This window comes from Siphateles boraxobius, unplaced genomic scaffold (genome assembly GCF_051911475.1).
Source record: "Siphateles boraxobius isolate OS27281-9 unplaced genomic scaffold, OSU_SipBor_1 19, whole genome shotgun sequence".
Lineage (NCBI taxonomy): Eukaryota > Metazoa > Chordata > Actinopteri > Cypriniformes > Leuciscidae > Siphateles > Siphateles boraxobius.
Genome location: NW_027508799.1, coordinates 12492810 through 12508438, shown reverse-complemented (window position 1 = coordinate 12508438; position 15629 = coordinate 12492810). Strand labels below are relative to the sequence as shown.

At 45.3% G+C, this 15629-nt stretch overlaps 1 protein-coding gene across 2 annotated transcripts in view; it reads left to right on the top strand.

Moving 5' to 3' along the window:
• LOC143742462 (shaker-related potassium channel tsha2) overlaps positions 1 to 11846 on the top strand; it is a 30237-nt gene extending 18391 nt beyond the window's left edge. For both annotated transcript variants that reach the window (XM_077235332.1, XM_077235331.1), the window contains one exon: positions 6944 to 11846. The gene's annotated coding sequence lies outside the window, so the exon portion shown is untranslated. The remainder of the gene's footprint in view (positions 1 to 6943) is intronic.
• Positions 11847 to 15629: the final 3783 nt, after the last annotated feature.

The window sequence follows — 15629 nt, the reverse complement described above, 5'->3', positions numbered from 1 at the left end:
TAATAAGCTATAATGAGCTGAATGAGAACGACTGACATCGCTCTCTTTTCATATAGATTACATAAACAAAGAATATTTGTTTTTGTTATAAATTAGAATCATTTAAAAGTACACACTTAAATGCTTATAAAGATATATAGCTCATGCCTGGGTGAATAGTATTCGCTCAGTTTTGTTTAAGTTTAGAGACGTGCTCCAAAAAGAGAGTCCGAAAGCACACCCTGTTTATTCCTTTATTTTACAAAAGCACAATGTTTTATTTTGATTGTAATTGGAGACATAAAAAAGACATTTAACAGTATTTTTTTTCATATTTATTAAGTCTGTATGACCAAAAATGACGGAGTATTTTAAGTCTATTTTGCTGCTATGTGAAAAAAATCGAGCAAAATGCGCCAGCGCGTTTGCTGACCCCAGAGGGTTAAATGGTTCTAAAGTGTGCATTTACTGGATGTCTGAATCATGAGAAACCAACGAGAAAACGTAAAAGTGTCTTACCAATGCCGCAAAATGAATGGCTTACCTTTCACACTTTCCCATCAAATGATCGTGAGCGTCTTCTCCTCAGTTCTCGCGCATGCGTCGTGGCGCTCTCGTGAACTCATGTCAGAGGCCCACATGGAAGAAAATTATTAGTTGAATAAAGTTGTTATTTTTGTTTGTTTTTTTGCACACAAAAAGTATTCTCGTCACTTGATAAACTTAAGGTTGAGCCACTGTAGTCACTTGGACTATTTTAAACACTACATCGAGACCCATCTGCGTCATCTTCTCAGTTTTTGCACATGCGTCGTGGCACTCTCCCGAACTCACGTCAGAGGCCCACATGGAAGTAAATTAATAGTTGAATAAAGTAATTATTTTTGTTTATTTTTTTGCGCAAAAAAAGTAATCTCTTCACTTGATAAACTTAAGGTTGAGCCACTGTAGTCACTTGGAATATTTTAACGATGTCTTTACTAACTTTTCTGGACCAATTACATAGTAGCCAATGAAGGAGTGAGACAGCTCTCAGATTTCATCAAAAATATCTTAATTTGTGTTCCGAAGATGAACGAAAGCTTACGGGGTTGGAACAACATTGCACCCCCAATTACTGTAATTACTCACAGAATTTTCATTTTTGGGTGAACTAACCCTTTAATATATTAACTCATATACTCATTTTCATCTTTTCTACAATTTGATGCAAGAACAGTTTCTATAAAGCCTGTTTATATAATCTATTCTAAAATCAATAGTTCTGGTCCTGGCTTCTTGGTGTTCCAGTCATGCTAAAATAAAGTAACAGCTACAGCTTTTTACATCTTCTACTTAAATAATTCTATTAAAAAAAACTCTGGTTGACCTGTGGGAGCTAAACTTTACCCTTTAAAAAGTGCCACAATGTCAATGAAATATTGTATTCCTTTAGTAATTGTAAATTAAATGTGGTTCCCTTTCAGTCACTCACGTTCGACGTAGTCGACGTGTCGACTGATTAGGATCACACTTAGGGAGCCTGTCATCTTTGAGCACTGTTAAAACGAACCAATGCACATTGGTGTGCGAGATCTGAATCTCCACGGCGCAGGTATAAATACAGAAGTGGATGCACGCACCAGGTGTCTTTCGCTTCGGAGCCGATCTGTCTTCATGCCAATGTCTCTGAAGAGTGTTGTTATATTACAACGAGCGAGTGGGTCGGCGCTTCTTCAGGAAGTCTCAGCCGGTGCTGGTGGTTCTACAGCGCGAGTGCAGCGGTGGTCGCGAGCCTTCTGAGCTCACAACTGCTGTTTTAACAGCATCACAATTCTGTGTTTTTGTTTTTCTGACGGCCGATTGAGGGTGGAGAAAGTGAGTGCTTCACTGGTACAGGCTGCACCATCCCTGTCAGTGTTGCCATGCCGTCATTCCCAGTGTGCTCCGGCACTGGTGAGAGTTTTTCATTTCCTGAAAGAGCAACATGGTGCGTTTGCGTGTTTTTCAAGATGTCATTCCACCTGTGCATTTCTGGATGCGGTTGTTCCCTGTCCCCCTCTTACGGTCACAATTGTTGCATCATGTGTTTTGGTTTACAGCATGCTGAAGCAGCTTTTGTGGATGGTTCATGTTCCCATTGGGGGAATATGACTGTCTCTATGTTGAGATCAAGACTCGCCTTCGACCGCGAACGTGTAGTCCCCATTACCATGCCCCACCCCCGGGTGCCGTGTGCGATGGGTGATCAGAATATAGTGATGGAATACCCGCCTGGTAACCACTCCCTGTGGGCTCCTCACTCCTCCATCACACCGCAGTCGGTGGAGTCCCCCGTTGAGCGTGCTGGTCCCTCTGTATTGGACCGACCAGCCGTTTCATTCGGGGCCCCTCCAGAGGACAGGATGCCTATTGCAGCATCGGAGGGTGAGCTGGCCTCTGGAGATGATGACTCGGCTGCGTTATATCCGTCTGGGAGTGTAACGTTGTCCGAGCCAGATCCAAAAGTATATCCAGATCCAGAAAAGGGCAGCCGAGGCTGTCGGGCTCGAATGGAATCCTCCACCGTGTCCCACTCAGTCTCAGTTGAAAGATTGGTTTCCCGGGGCGGGCCGTGCTGGTTCTCAGCCCACCGCCCCAGTGCCTTTCTTTTCCGAAGTGCATGGAGAGCTTATTAGGTCGTGGATGGCACCTTTTACTGCCAAAATCTGCCTAGAGAGCTCCTCCCCCTCACTACCCTTGACGGAGGAGCGGTAAAGGGTTATGAGGCTATCTCTCCAGTGGAGCAGTCTGTTGCGGCACACCTGTGTCCAGCAGCCGCTGCCTCTTGGACAGGGGATGATCGTCTCCCCTCTCAGGCCTGTGAGTTCTCGTCCATTCTTACGGGTAGAGCTTACAAATCTTGTGTGCAAGCCGCTTCCTCTTTGCATGCCATGGCGTTGCTATAGGTCTATCAGGCCAAGGCACTCATGGACATGCACGAGGGTAGCCTAGACCGTGCGATTTTGAGTGAGCTCCGCACCACAACCGACTTGGCCCTCCAGGGCACAAGTATTGCGGCTGGCGCGATCGGTCTAGTGATGTCCAGGAGCGCCATCGTTGGCTCAGGCTGGTTGATATGGTGGATGCGGACATGGTTCGGTTCCTGGACTCCCCAATTTCCAAGGTTGGGCTCTTCGGCGACGCGGTGGCCCAAGCGCAGACAGAGGCCATCCGGCACATCCTGCCCCAGTGGCCTGCTGCTGCCTCCACCCCGCCGCCGGTGGCAGATCCTCCGCCTGCTCATCGCCGAGGGCATTCCCCTGCCACCGCTCCTGCTGGACTTCCGCAGCAGCCTCCATCCAGGCCTCAGTGTGGAGCCAGCCGTTGGCAGGCCGACCAGCCGTCCGCGTTTCGAGGAACCGGTCATCCACCTTCTCACGCATCCCTGGCCGTCTCGTGGAAACAGGTAAGTGTTGTACACCACACTCAGACCCTGTTTTGGGCAGCCTTCGGGCCTTCCGATGTCGGGTACATCTGTGGTCCCCTGGCCCGGTTTGTGGAAGCCAAAAAAAGCTGCCCAAATGTTCCAGATGGCCCCAAACTATACCATCAGACTCGGCTTGCGGTTCCTTTTCGCCCGTCTTCTGCCCAAGCTCAGTGATATTCATCACACCTAGGTGTTGAGCAAATATGCTCCTAAAATTAGTGACTTTAGTCACACCTAAGTGTTGAGTAGTGCTCCTGTCTTGTGTGCGCACTTTGCAGTCTACTGGTGAACGACACGATGCAGGCGCTCCCTCCAGCTGATTTGAAGGCCGGCTTCTATAAGCCCGGCTTCTATAATTTCCAAATACTCCGTCCCCAAGATTGGTCTTAAACGTTCGATCTGAGAGACATGTACTTCAGATCTCTATGCTTCCGCACCACAGGCCATCCTGTGTTTGTGCTTAAAAAAGGTGTGAAGTATCAGTGGTCCTACCCTTCAAGTGCTCATAGCCAGTTGTGTCCTCAGGTAAACTGGGAAAGAGTAAACTTGTCCACAGGCTGGGGATCTCTTTTCTAGTTTGGAGATGAATTCGGTCCTCTGCATCTCTAAAAAAAGTATGTGGATGGTTAGTGCTGTAAAGAATTGAGAAAGGGTCCCACTGAAACTCTTCAGAAGTTCCTAGGGCATATGCTAGACGCAGCCGCTTGGCTTCCTCCATATAAAGACCGCTTCAGCGCTGACTTGACGGCCGAATCCCGAGGTGGCCGTGGCAAAGCGGCACATTCCGTGTGAAAGCACACTGGCTTACCGCCAAACCCTCAGTCCATAACAGACCTTTTGTTTCTCTGGGCCAACGGTCCCTAGAACGACCAATACTGGCTGAAGGGCCACATACAAAGGGCATGCAGTAACAGAGGTCTGGGCGGCCCTCCTACTGTATTGGCATCCATTGCCTCGAGTTGCTTGCAGTTCACCTTGCATTGAGACACTGCTGTTCAGCGGGCATGTACTGGTCTGCAAAGACAACATGATGACCATTGAGCTACACTCCCCTTGCATGTTGCAACTCGCCTGCCACCTCCTCCTTGGAGTCAGAAGCTTCTGAGGTCGCTTCATTCCACTTATTACTTCTGGCCTGCTCAATCGCTCAATCGGCACGCACTGACAAGCCTCATGAGAGCCTCTGGTCCAGAGAGAGTGGAGACTCCGTCCCCTGGCAGTCCAGCTGTTTGGGACCACTTCGGGGCCGCACAGTTACATCTGTTGCCACTCCGGACTCGTCCATCCGCCAGTTGTTTTTCTTCTGTCTGAGTGGACACCCCTCGACACAGAAAGACTCTGGCCACAGCTGGCCCCTGGGCCCCTGCAGAAATGCGTTCCCCAGTGAGCCTTCTTGCACACAACTGTGCTAAAATCAGAGAAGAGATGGAATCAAAAAAGTCTTGCTAGTTGCTAAAATCAGAGAAGAGTCTTGCTAGTTGCTCCTTATTGGCCCAACCAGACCTCTCCTCTCGACAGCCATTCCTGAGTCCTTCCTCTGAGTACATTCTCAGGGATGGGGCATGATGGCACCCGCGTTTAGACCTCGGAGAGTTACAGGTCTGGTTCTAAAAAGAACAGGATGCGGAGGTTCATGTTACTACCGCAATAAATTTTAAGCCGTAAGAGACCATCACTTTTGTGAGAGCACCCTCTCAAAATGAGGCATGCTCAGGGTGAGAAGAATTGGAACCTATTAGTTGAAATTAGTCTTCTCTCCGTGAGGAGATCCCAAAGGTGTTCGATCATTCAGTACTTCTTTCCTGCTAATGGGTTGGAGTGAGGGCTGTCTCCTCCACCTCAAAGTGTTCTTGCCTCTGTATTGACGCACACCATGATGCAGTGGATATAAATCTGCGGGAAGCACGACTTGATCATCAGGTTTCTTAGGGGAGAAAGGAGTCTGAATCTGCCTTGCTCTATACCCTCTTGGACTTGGAGAGACCTCACTTGAGCCCTGCAGGCAGTGAATTAAAAGTTCTCCTGCTTGCTTGGTCTCTGTCTAGAGGGTAGGGACTTGCACGCGTTTTTGGTCAACGAATCGTGCCTAGAATTCGGGCCGGCTAACTCTCAAGATATGTGCCTGGATATGTGCCCAAGGCTCCTACCTCTCCTACGGGACCAGGTGGTGAGCCTGCAAGCGCTACCCCGGGGGAGGTAGACCCAGCCCTGGCTTTTCTCTGTCCGTCCGCTCCATTGCGGTTATACATGCACAGAATGCAAAGCCTGGACCGCAGACCAGCTCTTGTCTGTTACGGAGACCAGCAGAAGGGAAGGCTGTTTCCAAGCAGAGGTTGGCCCACTACATGTTGTTGCCTTCACGTGGATTTCCCAAGATCCACGTGCCCACCTGGGTGGTGAGCTCCTCCTATGTGAGAGTATTGCTCCCTCCTAGGCGTTGACACAGAGTGCCTTGCTGAACAGATGTTAATAGAGTTGAGGGCTGGGCGACACTTATCCAGTTGCTAGACAACTAGCCTATGTGTCGAACCGCTGCTTCCCGTGGGCTCCCTTCACATGAAGCCAGTTTCACTGTAAGCCTGGTTCGAAGTGTCGGCTTGCTGCGCCATTCCCCTCCTATGGACTGGATACGTGGTCAATTCTTGCTCCAGTGAGTTCCCTTTATTAGCCGTACCCTGTCGAGTTCCTCCATACCCTTCAGCAACGGACGTGGCGGAATGTCCAAAGCCAGGCCTATCACTCGTATGCACTGGTGGGTTGTGATCCCTACGGCGATCCCATATGTGTATTCTTCCACGGTACTGCTCCCTGCGGTGAGCCCGTGTCTTCCCTCGGCAGAGCCTGCTCTGCCGTCACTGTCTGGTCCATATGTGTATTCTCCACATATTACCTCCCTTCGGGCAGGATGTGGCTTCCGCTTTCCCAGTGTTATCCAAGTCTAACTGAGTGGGTCTTGCAGAACAGCAGTGACTTCCCTGGCCTAAACCCTGTCCCATCTCCGCCTCAATAATGCGGGGGGGTCAGGAGGCTTTTGTCTAGGCACTGGAAGGTGGCAGCACTAGTGGTGTTTTAATTGGGTTCCCATTCAGTCGACACGTCAACTATGCCGAACGTGAGCGACTGAAAAGGAACATCTTGGTTACGTATGTAACCCTCGTTCTCTGTAGGAGGGAACAGAGTCGTAGTCCCGTCGCCACTCTTGCTGATCCACCACTGACTCTGGGCTCCGCTTGGCTCCTCAACTAAAAATCAACAACTGATGTGTGCATCCACTTCCGTATTTATACCCGTACCGCGTGGTGGAGTGTGAGATGCAGAATCTCGCATGCCAATGTGCATTGGCTCGTTTTAACAGTACTCTAAGATGAGAGGCTCCCTAATTGTGATCCCAATCAGTCGACACGTCGACTACGTCTCCATTCCCTCCTTCAGGGAAGAAGGGTTACATACGTAACCGAGAAGCTCTGTCAATATACTTTGTTATAGATAAGAGTTCTGTTCTCTTTTGATTTACAGGTACAGACATGAATATGGACTTTCCGTCCTACAGATCTGCATATATAAGCAGCACAATATCGTCAAGGACAATATGAACCTTCACCAGAGCAGCACTACATGGGACAACACAAACTCCACATGTTCGCATTTAAACAGCAATCATTTTTTTCCTATCTAAGGAATTATGTACAACGCCTCAAAAGGATCATGTTGTCTAATGTGGAATCTAACCGTGAGGAAACATGGACAACGTGATATTGTGATAAAGATAAAGAAGATGCTTTGAAGTACAATGAGGTCGAAACAATTTACTTGAAATCATATATTACATGCACAAACAATTTGTGAGATGCTTCCTGATGTTTATTTGCTCCCAAAACAACAACATGCTACTGGTACGGGTGTGTGTGAGTGTGTGCGTACACGTAAACATGTATACATATATGTCTTCAGACCAGCAGTATGTCATGTTTAAGCATTACAGATCATGTAATATCTTGATTATTTTGTTAATTTATCATTTTAATTAATTTATTGTTTTGGTCAACAAACTCACTAGTCAGCGGGAACAACTACCATTGACAAAAAATTACTTGACTGTTAAGGTTAACATTGCTAAATATATATTTTTTAAAGTATTATAGCTTTAATATAAAAATGGAATCAGTTAAACTGGTGACAGGTTATTTTTCTAGCTTTTTTAAATTTTGCTAAATCATTTTAAATTTTCTTTCTATTTTATAATTTTGCCTAAAGTGAAAAGGAAATACGTAGATGTAGAAGATCTGTCATGATTATGGCACCTTTCCTTTTATGCAGTACAAACACTGCACAAATGTTTCTGCATGTTTGTGTCTTTAATTATGTTATGATTATTGTTATAGTTTCAGAATCACCCATCACTGAAAGCATCTACCTCGCTGTTTTACTGTGCGCTTACCTCTCTGTGTTGAGTTACATCAAGCAGATCACAAGCCTTATTTCTGGAAACAACTCGAGCAAACAGTATGTTGCAATCCCCCTTATTGTTGGATGTGTGTTGTTTTCCATCCTGGTTTTGTACTCAATTCTAGAAATCCAGGAGAAATATGACACTAATAATAGTCTATAGATAGCAAGTAAAAATTCATCCTAACATGCCCCTCAACATAATTAAATTGATTGTAATGTATTAAGCCTGTTTTCTGATAATAGCGATGTCTAGGACTATGAAGTTGAAAAATATAAATCATTTGTATTAGGCCTAGGTAAAATATGGGAAGTTGCAATGTGACAGAGCTTACGTATGCTGATCATGATACTGATTGTATGACATTATATTTCCCTAGACGAAATGTAAACATATTTAAATGAAAAATTATTCTCATGTCTGTTCACAAGCACAAATGTACTGCATCCATTTTAACTCCTGAAATGCTAACTTTTCACATACATTCAGTATGAATGCCTGCATCATGTCAAATGAATGTCCAGCATCCAGGACATCATTTCGCTTGCCTCTGTACATCTGAAAGCTTCAATGCTCCGGGGTCTTCCATGTGGAAGCTTCAAGATGCTTCATAATGATTTCTTTACACTGCCATTATTTTCTCTTTCATTTCATTTAAGCTAGTTTCGATAAATAAACATGTATCATCTGTTCTCTGCATCTAAATTGGACATTACTGTTGGATAAAAATAGGACAGCCAGAGCAGTAATGACTGGCATTGATTCATTTTTGTGGACAGTTTATTTTAATGAACTTAATCACTGTCATCACTCAAAATGGTTCTCAGAATTTGTAGTACAACACAGTTTATATAAACTTATATAAACAATCATTAAAAAGGCCTTGAGCGAACTATTTGTGAATTATAAATCAATATTATGTTTGGTCCATCATTTCATATTTGTGTGTTGATATAATCATGCCAATAACATTCGCAAAATAGCTTTATTCATTTGTTTTAAACATGGTGGTTTTCATGTTCACTGCTGCCCAGTGACTAGATGTGATATTGGAACGCTATCTCACAACCATTTTGTACGAGTAAGTACGAGGTGGCTAATTCGTACAAATTCGTTTGACCTCACTTGTACGAATTTGTACGATTTGTATAAACCCCAGTGATGGGTAGGTTTAGGGGTGGGGTCAGGGGTAGGTCATTCATACAAATTGGGCAACTCGTAAAATACGTACGAATTGGCGTGAGATCGGATTGGATATTGAGCTGTGATACAAACATTTACTTACTAACACGTTCATTTTATCATTACCAAACCTATGATCTATATGAAAAGAGGCCCCCAGGGTAGGGGACACCAGAAACAATTGTGACACAGTTACAAATAAGCCAGAGTGATTCTATACTCTCTCAGTTGTTAGAAGGAGAAAAAAAGATTTTGAGGTAGGCCTATTTAGTATTTTTTTTTTTTTAAAGTTTGGATCACTTTGAATTCAAGCCAAGCTAAGTTTTTGACTTAGTTAACATGAATGCAGATGCTAACACCTCTGTTACCATTCAGGATATTGACATGGTGTGTAAAACTAGTTAGGAAACAAAATGTTGACTTTTAGAATTGATAATATACATTATTTCATAAAAATTTTCTAGTTGAATACTGTTGAACTCATCAGCTAAAAACAACTGTTTAGTAAAAATTATTTAACTAATTTTAAAATAACAGAAGTAGTATCCACCTTATTTTGAACATAAGAGCAGGCACAGCCATTTTTAACTTTTTAACATTTTTTACTGTGTCGAGGCTTCTGGGGTCAGTTGCTTTCAGTTATTTTAGCTGCATAAACAGTTCGTTTTGATACTTGATATTGCAAACTGGTATTTGCCACCATATTATTTTAATCATTGTTATCATGAACACACTGGTTTTGTTATTTAAATGGTTTTACCATTTACTGCACTTTTCTTATTCTTCTACTTATTTATCTGTAGAGTGCTGTAATGATGAAGTATTTTTGTAGGCCAACTCGTACATTAGCATCACTCTGGTTCCCTCGACACAAACCCAATTGGATTTTTCCATTAGCTTTTTGATTACTACAGAAATGGACACGGTTTTTATTTTGAAGTCTAAATACAATCGCCAAAAGTAAAATGCTAAATGTAGGCTACAAACGAATATAATAATAATTTTAAAAACTAAAATAAAACGAGTTGTAAAACTCCTGAAAGTTTTGGTTAGAATAGTTTGCAAGAGCACGGTTATAAACACAAGGAGGCTGTAAAAGCAGACTAGAGTATAGAATAAAATGTGAAAAAATCTTTGACCCAACATAATCTCATGGCAATTCGTATACATTTTGGCAAATTGGTGGCTAAAGTATATGAATTTATGCAATCTCATTCATACGTTTTCATATGATCTGCTTGCCCCCCAGTGACTGCTTACCTTTTCTCTAAAAATCACAAGATTAGCCTATCAATTCACAAATGAAATTGCCACCTTCTAAAATTGTTGGTTTACTACGGACCTTATTTTAGGCATTTAACAAAAACATTTTTTTTATATAAAACCATTGTCTTTAAGATGATAGAATCAGAAATGCTAAAGTTCAGAAAACTCGTTTATAGGTTTTTTGCCTACAAAAATATATCCCTGCAGCACTCTATCGTGGCTAAATCGTAAGTCTTGGACATTCACAGGAAATTGCTTCTGTGTTAGAAAATAAAGTGGATAATATGAAAGAGATAACATTTAATAATCAAGAATTGCTGTTATTTTGAAGTTGGTTTACGCGAGGAAAAGTGTGTTAATATTTTTTCCCTCAGACTGTAACAGACATCCTGCGTTAAATCAGATGTTTCTCATCTAAAAAGCATAAATATCACAATTAGCCTGGTGTCTTCTATCTTGTGGTTATGGATGCTGCTGACGTTGATGTTTTGTCAGTTTTTCAGAGCATCACATATTTACACAGGCTGCTGGGTTTAGTAAACCATGACATCATGGCATGATTCTTCAAACGTGACACTCCGTTCATAACGCTCATATCATTCCCTACACATCTCTGATATCAGCACATGTGATTTCTATGCTATATAGTAAATAGATGTTATGTCATATCTCTGCTGACTGTTGACTGCATGTACATGTAACTACACTGTGTGCAAAGCAAAAAAACACATTTCGGACATGTTCCTTTAATACCACCTTATTTATATACGGCATCTTAAATTAAGTGGTATATATGCAAAGACGGGAAACATTCTCAAGCACTCCATTACATAAGCTGAATATATATTCATGAAATATTGTGAGAAATAATTAAATATTGGCAGAGTGTTGCACAGTTTAGTATTATATCCATCTGTTATTTGTTCATAGTAAGCAATAATGCATGATAAATTGTAGGAATACTATGACTGAATTATCGTTGTTGCTTTGCACATAATTTTAACTGGTTGTTCATGTAAATATCTTTCTTTACTAGTGCCTTATATTATGTATCATATCATTAGTGTTTAAAACTGAAATTGCTAACCATTCTAGATTGAGAAAATGATGTCATTAATTCTTTCTGTAATATGAATGTATTTCACTCAAAGTCTTCATGACTCAAACACATCCTGTGTTTCTAGGATTGATTCCCATGTTTCAACTTTTCCGAAATGCCAGTACAAAGACTCTTCTCGTCAACATTTTTGAATTTGTGCAAGATCAAAGAATCTCTTCATCAATGAACTCACTCTTTTTGCAGTTAAAGAAAATTTCAAGGTTCAGTGCAAGTTAAACTCAATTGACAGCACTAAAGGCATAATGTTTATTACTCACACACATACACAAACACACACACACATTGTGTTTTCATGTTTTATGGGGACTTTCCATAGACATACTGATTGTTATACTGTACATTATATCCCCTAACCCTAAACACAACTTATCACAGAAAACTTTTTTTGCATTTTTACATTTTCATTATCACTTAGTATAACTTATAAGCTGTTTTCCTTATGGGGACCAAACAATGTCCTCATAAGGACAAGGATTTCGGATATTAGCATCTTTCTGGGGACATATTGTCCTGTAGGGTTTACCAGGACCACACACATAAAAGTCGATTTCTTTTTCTTGGTTACAGTGAGGCACTTACAATGGAAGTGAATAGGGCCAAATAACCTAGATTTTTGGGATGTCTAATTTTCTTGTGTGTAATAATCAACATTATGCCACATTCTGTTGAGCTTGTATTTAACTCCGAATTTTAATATAAATCAATAAATTTGGTGATGTAAATTCGGTTCCTTATCAGTCACTCACGTTCAACGTAACGTCGATGTGACGATGTAATTGGGATCACTTCAGGGAGCCCTATCATCTTCAAGTGTCTACAGAACGAGCCAATTAAAGTTGGCGTGCATGAATCGCCCCACAGCGCGGGTATAAACAGGAAGCGGACACACGGACTCATTGTCTTTCACTTCGGAGCCGAGCTTAATGTTCGATTTCAGAGGTCTGCAGACTGCTACATGTTGAAGTCTCGTGAAACAAGGACTCTTTGTTCCAGTGTTGGTGTGACGGCGCGATCAGCGGTGGCCGCGAGCATCTTAACCTCACAACTGCTTTTCACAGCATTGTGTGTGTGTGTGTTTGTCGGTCTCAGTGGGCGTTCCATTGAGTGTGTCCCTCGATTACACCGCGGCTACCACTGGGTGCTTCAGCACTGAAAGAGTTATTTTTTTCTATTTTTTGTTTTCACTAAAAGAGCTACACAAGCATGACCCTGCGTCCTTTTCAGGATGTCATTCCGCTTGTGCGTTTCTGGATGTGGTCATTCCCTGGCGCCAACAGACTGCCACAATAGTTGCCTCTCGTGTTTGGGCATTCAGCACACTGAGGCAGCTTGTGAATAGTTCATGTTCCCATTGCGGGAATATGATTATGGCAGCGTTTAGTTAGAGACTGGCTTACCTCAAGGGAGGTGCAGTCCCCTCACCTATGCCCCAATCTAGCGTCTATTCTGGACCTCAGAATAGACATACTTCTGTGCATGGTCAGGGTGATCTGCGGATTACCGTGAGGGCTTCCCCGCCGAGGCAATCTCTGTAGGCCCCTCACACCTCACGAGTGCTGCCGCCGTTGGAGCTTCCAAAAGAGCATACTGGTCCTTCTCATGGACGACCAGTCGTTTCTTTTGGAGCTTTTCCTGATGACCAGATGCCGGTCGCAGCATCGGAGGGGGAGCTTCAGTCCTCTGGAGATGAGGATTCGGCTGCGTTGCCCCCTTCGGGGAGTGTTTTGTTGCTCGAGTCTGATCCAGAATGGCGCCTATGCTTTCCTGGGCCGCCGAAAAGGTCGGGCTTGTGTGGAACCCTCCACCATGTCCCGAACCTTTTCAATTGGACGATTGGTTTCTCGGGACGGGCCATGCTGGTTCTCAAATGCGCCGCCCCGGTACCTTTCTTTCCGGAGGTGCATGAGGAGCTTACTAGGACGTGGACGACGCCGTATAGTGCCAGAAGCCGTCCTAGTGGCTCCTCCCTCCTCACCACCCACAACGGTGGAGCAGCTAAGGTGTATGTGGATATCCCGCCAGTGGAGCGTGCCATTGTGATGCTGCTGTGTCCAGCGTCCGCTTCCTCTTGGTGGGATAATCCACTCCTACCTTCTAAGGCTTGTAAATTTTCGTCCAGTCTTTCGGCGAAGGCTTACAAAGCCTGTGGACAGGCTGCTTCCGCCCTCCATGCCATGGTGTTCTTGCAGGTCCACCAGGCCCAGGCACTCATGGACATGCACGAGGGTGGTTCCGACCCAGAGCTCCTCCAGGAATGCCACCTCTGGCACAACCTGGTCGATATGAGGGACATTGATAAACATCGGTTCCTGGATGCCCCTCTGTCCCAGGTTGGGTTGTTCGGCAACGCGATCGAGAGCTTTGCCCAGCAGTTCTCGGCCACAAAGAAGCAGACGGAGGCGATCCGACACATCCTGCCCCAGCGGACCGTTGCAGCTCCCACCCGTCCGCCAACTGCAGACCCTCCGCCTGCTCGTCGCCGTGGTCTGCCTCCCGCAGCGTCCTCCGCTCCCACTAAGCATCAGAAGCAGCCACCATCCAGGCCTCACTGTGGAGCAAGCCGCAGAAAGTTGACCCAGCCAGTCCTGGCCGCTGCCAAACCAGGAGGCAAGCAGAGGTGCAGAGGCGAACAACCCTCAGACGGGCAACCCAGAGGTGGATCAAGTTGCAACGCGCAGCTCCTTCCCCCGGTGGAGGGCCGGGCGGAGAATCTTTTGTTTCCTTTTGTTTATGTTCTGCCACTGGGCCCTGGCCCCTTATGCTCACCCAGTCGAGAGAGCAGTTGTGCGAATACAGGGACATGGTGCTCAGTCACCTCATCCACCATGGGTTCAAATCCCACCGCACTGTCGCCAAACTCTCAGCTTGTGGTCGGACCCTTCGTTCCTACTGGCAGGTTTTTCCCTAGAACAAGTGTCCAGGCATTCTGTGGTCACCACGGATGCCTCAATCACCATCTGGGGGGCCACGTACAACGGGCATGCAGCTTCAGGTCTGTGGACGGGGCCTCCACTGCATTGGCACATCAACTCCCTTGAGTTATTAGCAGTACATCTTGCGCTGAGCCCCTTCAAAATGCCGCTACTAGGCAAGCATGTACTGGTCCGTACAGACAGCACTGCGACTGTTGCGTACATCAACTTCTCAGGGTGGTCTACACTCCTGCCACATGTCACAACTCGCCCGCCATCTCCTCCTTTGGAGCCAGAAGTATCTGAGGTCACTTTCTGCCATTTATATACCGGGCCTGCTCAACTGTGCAGCCGACGAGCTCTCATGGCAGCAGATGCTACTCCATCCCCAGGTGGTCCAGCTGTTTTTCAGGCGCTTCGGTAACGCACAGATACATCTGTCTGCCGCCCGGGACACGTCTCACTGCCAGTTGTTCTATTCTCTAACCGAGGGGACCCTTGGAACGGATGCTCCGGCACACAGCTGGGGGGCTCCTGAGGGGGGTGAGGAGACTAAATCTGCCTCGCCTGCTCTCTATACCCTCTTTGGATTTTTTTCTCTGGTCCGTTTGGCACTTCAGAGACCACCCTACGCAGCCTTTGCAGTCAGCAGAGTTTAAAATTCTGTCTTGTAAAACATTACTCCTGGTTGCATTGGCCTCCATCAAGAGGGTAGGGGACCTACATGCATTTTCGGTCGACGAATCGTGCCTAGAATTCGGTCCGCCTAACTATCATGTGATCCTGAGACCCCGGCCCGGATACGTGCCCAAGGTTCCCACCACTCCCTTCCGGGACCAGGTGGTGAACCTGTAAGCGCTGCCTTCGGAGGAGGCAGACCCAGCCCTGGCTTTTCTCTGTCCAGTTCGCGCTCTGTGCCTTTACGTGGAAAGAACGCAAAGCCTCAGGACCTCAGATCAGCTCTTCGTCTGTTACGGAGGCCAGCAGAAGGGAAAGGCTGTCTCCAAGCAGAGGATGGCCCACTGGATAGTGGATGCCATCGCCTTGGCTTACGAAGCCCAAGGCGTGCCTTGCCCGCCCTGGTTGAGAGCCCACTTGCTTCTTCTTGGGCGCTGGGTGCCTCACTGACAGATATCTGTAGAGCAGGCTGGACGACACCTAACAGGTTTTATAGTCTACATCTTGAGCTGGTTTCTTCCTGTGTGGCAGCTTCAACGAGCCGGTAACACCTAAGTTCCCGCTCTAGTGTCGGCTTGCTGCGCCACTCCCCTCCAC